Raw genomic sequence first — 6,000 nt, 5'->3', positions numbered from 1 at the left:
GATGAAGTGATCCACTTGCGAACAGATGTCACCACGCCCTACTCCTACATCGGGCCTGAACGGTCGATTGGCAGAGTCTGCAGACAGGAAATATCTAAGTGACTAGTCCTTTGTTCAGTTTGATTTGATACCAATGGTAGTGCTGTTTTGGTGCAGAAATGTGTCAACATCTCTGACGTTAGAGTCAAAATTTAAGTCACATCTACTCCATGGAGTGTCTTCTCATATCAGAACATGCTGACATGAAATCATCTAACTCTGATAGCAAAGGTTTTTTCATTAAACTGGGAGTATGTTTAACTAAGCAATTCAGACAGCCAGGATATATAATTGGCATTTGGTTCTTCAAGCTGAGCTCTCCACACCAACTGCTCCAACGAAGGCCGTGGATAAGATCCCCATCGATTATTTTTGTAAATTTTAGCCTCGACATCTACCTATTGTTCTGAACAATGCTACACCACAAGCAGAGGGCTAAGTCTGATTTTCATCGTTAATTTTCAATTTCAGTTCTTAATGCACAGTTTCTTACGAATGTGGACAGCAGAAGACCGTTAACATTCCATTTCTAATATTACCAGAAAATTCTACTCCACTGATATCGCCTTGCCTTTTCACATCGCAAGCCAGGAACCTGGATCAGTCGAGTTCCTTTCCACACATGGAGTTGCTTTTTTCTAATTCATTGACTGCTGATTTAATAGATTATTGGCCTTGAGAGTCAGCTGTAAATTAGGTTGAACTTTCTCAGCTTGACTTTCAACTGATCCTAAACAAAAAATCATCACCTGCATTGCTTCTAGTTTTGCTGAATTCCATCCCCTGAACATCCAAATTTCACGATAGTTCGACAAATGTGTTGAAACTGATTCGTGCTGGAAGTTGGTGGCTTTTTGTGACTCGACATATAATTTATTCAATTAGATGACTGGGTCAGTCTTGAAATTACTTCGGATTCTTCACAGTTGAACATTTACTTTCGATTGAATGCAAAGCTCAAGCTCCACGAAATCCAAATCCTGCAAAGGAATTAATGACTTTTAAAAGATTCTACGCTGTAAACAGGATTCGAATCTGTGCAGGGAGACCCCAGGGGATTTCAAATCCAACGCCTCAACCTCTCGGCCATCACAGCTGCAGCACACTTGCCAATTTTCATAGTACAACAACTGAATTCATTTGTTGGAAGAACAAATTGTCAAGACCCAAAGATTTCGCCAACTCCTTTACAGAGACCCAGACGAACGTTACCTTAGCAGATTGACAGGCTTTCACCGCAAACTAGATTTTGACACAGCTGAAGTTGTGGGAATGATTCTTTGTCGAATTATAGAGTCACGGATGTACACCACACGAAGAGAGGATCATTGTCTCACTGCGTCCGATCGATGTTGACTCAATTGCTCATCATCTGGTGCCAAATTAGATATGCTGTTGTGTTTTAATATTCATCTAAATATGGTATTAGAAAAATTGATGCTAAGTCCATAAACACTAGCTACAATCGTAAAAAAAAATCGGAATTAGAAAGAATGCAGAACCAATTTACAGGAATGGATCTAGCAACTAATCCGTAAGTTCTGACATCAGGTAATGAACTTGTGAGCACAAGAGAGGAAGATTAACCGAAGATTTAGAACTTAAAATAGTCTTGACGGAATTATTTGCAAAGTTTTTGCGGTTGTTCTAGAGTCATCAAGTCCTTGAACAATACAACACAGAAAGTGGCCCTTCTTTCCAACTTGACTATGGTGGACAGGTATCCTAAACTAATAGGTCCCATTTGCCAACATTTGGCCCACAATCCCTCTAAACCTTGTTACTCATATATCCATCCAGATGCCATTCAATGTTACAGTTGTACCAGTCTCCACCAATTTCTCTGGCAGCTCATTTTGGACACGTCTGAAAAAGTTGCCCCTGACGTCCCTTTTAAATCCTTAGCCACGAATTTTAAACCGATGTTTTCTAAATTTTGACTTCCTCACCAGCTGGAAAACACCTTGACGAGTCAACCTATCCATGTTCCTCATGATTTAATAAATAGCAACGATTTGACTTTATCATGCTTGTCAAGAGGGAAATGTGTGAAGATTATTTGTCGAAGGTTGAAGTAGAAAGTCTGATGTACAGATTTTGAGAAATTCATCTTGGAGAAGTTTTTAGTAAGTCATTGAGGTCTAGTAGCATTTGTAGAAGTCTGTTGTGAAAGCCGCAGAAGGATTTCAGGGCACGAGAACGAAGCATTATTTCCAATGTATGGTGGCTCAGTTTGACCGCACTTGGACTACAGTATGAGGAATTATAATCCTCAATTTAGGAAAGATACTAATGCCATATGAGGAATACCACGAATGGTGATTAGCCTTGATATCATGGATGAACGTTAGCCCTCTGAATTGAAATTGGGCAAATCCCACCTTTTTTTAACAGTTTCAAAACAAGAGAGTTAATCTCATTGAGAGTTGCAAAATATTTGAAGAGATAAACAGGGTGGTGCAATTAAATTTTGTTCCCTCAGTGGTGAATCGGGGCGGCACGGTGGCACAGTGGTTAGCACTGCTGCCTCACAGCGCCAGAGACCCGGGTTCAATTCCCGACTCAGGCGACTGACTGTGTGGAGTTTGCACATTCTCCCCGTGTCTGTGTGGGTTTGCTCCGGTTTCCTCCCACAGTCACAAAGATGTGCGGGTCAGGTGAATTGGCCATGCTAAATTGCCCGTAGTGTTTGGGTAAATGTAGGGGTATGGGTGGGTTGCGCGTCGGTGTGGACTTCTTGGGCCGAAGGGCTTGTTTCCACACTGTAAGTAATCTAACTAAAATAAAAAAGCAGGAGAGGACAATTTTAAAATGAAGCATTGTGAAGCAATTTTAAAATGAGAACTATTGATTTTTGTCTTCGCCTTGAGAAGTCTCGCTGTTCAGCACTACAGTGAGCCTTGGATATTTGGTCTTTGAATGCATCACTATCAGCCTGACCCGCCGACACTTAAGGCATCGCTATAGACCTGACCCCTCACACTTACTGCCTTAATATCAGTGTGAACCTCTCAAACTTACTGCATCACTATCCATCTGGCGCCCTCACATTTACTGCGCCACTTTCACTTCGAGACCCTCATTTTGACTGCGTCACTATCGGCCTGACTGCCAAACACTTACTTTGCCACTATCACTCACGCCCTTACACTTCCTATGTTACTATCACCCTGAGTCCTTACACTTACTGTGTCACTATCAGCCTGACTCCATCACACTGATTATGTAAGTATCAGACTGACGCCTCACACTTACCGTGTCACTACAACACTGCCTCCTCAAACTTACTATGTCACTATCTCCTTGACCCTCTCACATTTACTGCGCCACAATCACACTGACCACCTCACACCTACTGCTTCACTATGAGCTTCAATACTTACACTTACAGCGTCACTACCAGCCTGACTCACTCACACTTATCACTTGACAATCAGCATTACTCTCTCAAATTTATTTCATCATTATTAGGCTGTGGCAGTCACACTGACAGCCTGACCCCCTCATGCTTACTGCGTTGGTATCTCTCTGATCCCCTCAGAATTGCTGCGTCCCAATCTCTCTGATACCCTCATACTTAATGCGTCGCTATCCCTCTGGCGCCCTCATACTTCTTGCATCACTCACACCTGACACATGCGCACCTACTGCATCCCTATCAGCCAAACCCCACTCACTACTGGCGTCACTCGCTCTCTAACCTGCTCACACCTCGACACTCTCTCACTTCGTGCATCAATATCAGCCTGACCCCCTCACGCTTACTGCATCACTACCAGCCTGATCCCTTCAAATGTACTGTTTCCCTATCAGACTGACCCACTCATACTTACAGCATCACTATCACCTTGACCCCCAAACTTAGTGCGTCCAGATCACCCTTAACCTTTCACTCTTCTTGCGTCACCTTCAGCCAAACCCTGCACACTAGCACTCTGACCTCCTCATACTTGCTGCATCACTATAACTCTATCCCACTCACACTGTGTGTGTCACTATCACCCTGACAACTCATACTCACTGTACCACTATTATCCTGACTCCATCACAATTAGTACATCATAATCAGCCTGACCCCTTACACTTACTGTGTCACTATCAACCTGTTGCCTCACATTTCCTGTGTCACTCTCAATCTGACACCCTCAAAGTGTCGGCGTCACTGTCACCCTGAACACGTCAGACTTACCGCATGTGTGTCTACCTGAAACCTCACACTTATTGCGTCATTATAATCCTGAGCGTCTCACAGTTACTGCGTCACTAGCACACCAACACTCTCACCTTTACTGCGTTACTATCGGCCTGACACCTCACACGTACTGCATCACTATTAGCCTGACCCGCTCACATGTTTTGCGTCACTACTACCCTGACCCCCTCACAATTGCTGTGTCGCTATCAGCCTGAGCCCCTCACTAGCACGCTGACCAAGCTCACAATTACAGCATCACTATCAGCCTGACTCCCTCACACTTTCTCTACCATTATCACCCTGACCCTCTCACACGTAATGCGGCACTGTCACACTGAGACACTCACATCTTCTGCGTCGTTATCAGCTGGACCCGCCGGCACACAGCGTCACTATTAACCTGCCCCCTCACACTTGCATGCCTCAATATCTGCGTGAACCCCTCACACTTACTGCATCACTGTCCATCTGCCATCCTCACACTATCTGCACCAGTTTCACCTTGACATCCTCATTTTTACTGCGTCACCATCGGCCTGACAGCCACAGACATATTGCGTCACTATCAGTGACGCACTCGCACTTCCTATGTTAATATCACCCTCACTCCTAAAACCTACTGTGTCACTATCAGCCTGACTCCATCCCACTTTTTGTGTCAGTATCAGACTGACGCCTCACGCTTAGCATGTTACTAAAACTCTGCCCCATCACACTGACTGCGTCACTATCAGCCTGACCCCTCAGACGTACTGCGTCACTATCACCCTGACCCACTCACACTTTTTGTATCACTTTCAGTCTGACGCCTCGCGCTTACTGTGTAACTAAAACTCTCCCCCGTCACACTGACTATGTCACTATCAGCCTGACCCCTTCATACGTACTGCGTCAATATCAGTCTGACCCCTCAGACTTACTGCGTCACTCTCACTCTGACCCTCTCTCATTTACTGCGTCACTCTCACCCTGACCTCCTCACATTTACTGCGTCACTATCACCCTGACCCACTCACACAGTCTTTGCCATTTTCACCTTGTCAGCCTTATTTTTGCTGCGTCACCATCAGCCTAACCGCCACACACTTATTGCGTCACTTTCAGTCACACCCTCACACTTCCCATGTTACTATCACTCTGAATCCTTACACTTATTGTGTCACTATCAGTCTGACACCTCACACTTACTGTGTCACTATTAGCCTGACTCCATCACATTTATTGTGTCAGTATCAGACTGACGCCTCACACTTATCTTGTCACCAAAACAATGCCCCGTCACATTGACTGTGTCACTATCAACCTGACCCCCTCACACTTACTGCTTCACTATCGCAATGCTCCTCTCTCACTTACGACGTCATTTACACCCTGACACCCCACACTATCACGCGTCACTATCACGCTGCGGCACTATCACACTGAGGGCCTGATACTTAGTGTCACTGTCATCCTGACCCCTTACACTTACTGCATCACTATCACACTGGTATCTCACACCAACTGTGTCACTATCATTCTGAACCGCTTACACCTATTGCGTCACTATCACATTGACCCCAACACACTAACTGCATCAATATCAGCTTGACCATCTCACACATACTGCGCCACTACCAGGCTGATTCCCTCACATATACTGCGTCACTATCAGACTTACCCACTCATGCTTACTGCGTCACTATCACCCTGACTCCCCACTCTTACTGCGTCAAGATCATTGTGCTCCCATACACTTACAGCGTAACTATCATCCTGACAACGTC

This window comes from Chiloscyllium plagiosum, unplaced genomic scaffold (assembly GCF_037043375.1).
Source record: "Chiloscyllium plagiosum isolate Xiang-an unplaced genomic scaffold, Cpla_swu_hap1 HiC_scaffold_21, whole genome shotgun sequence".
Lineage (NCBI taxonomy): Eukaryota > Metazoa > Chordata > Chondrichthyes > Orectolobiformes > Hemiscylliidae > Chiloscyllium > Chiloscyllium plagiosum.
Note: the sequence above shows the minus strand (reverse complement) of the source record.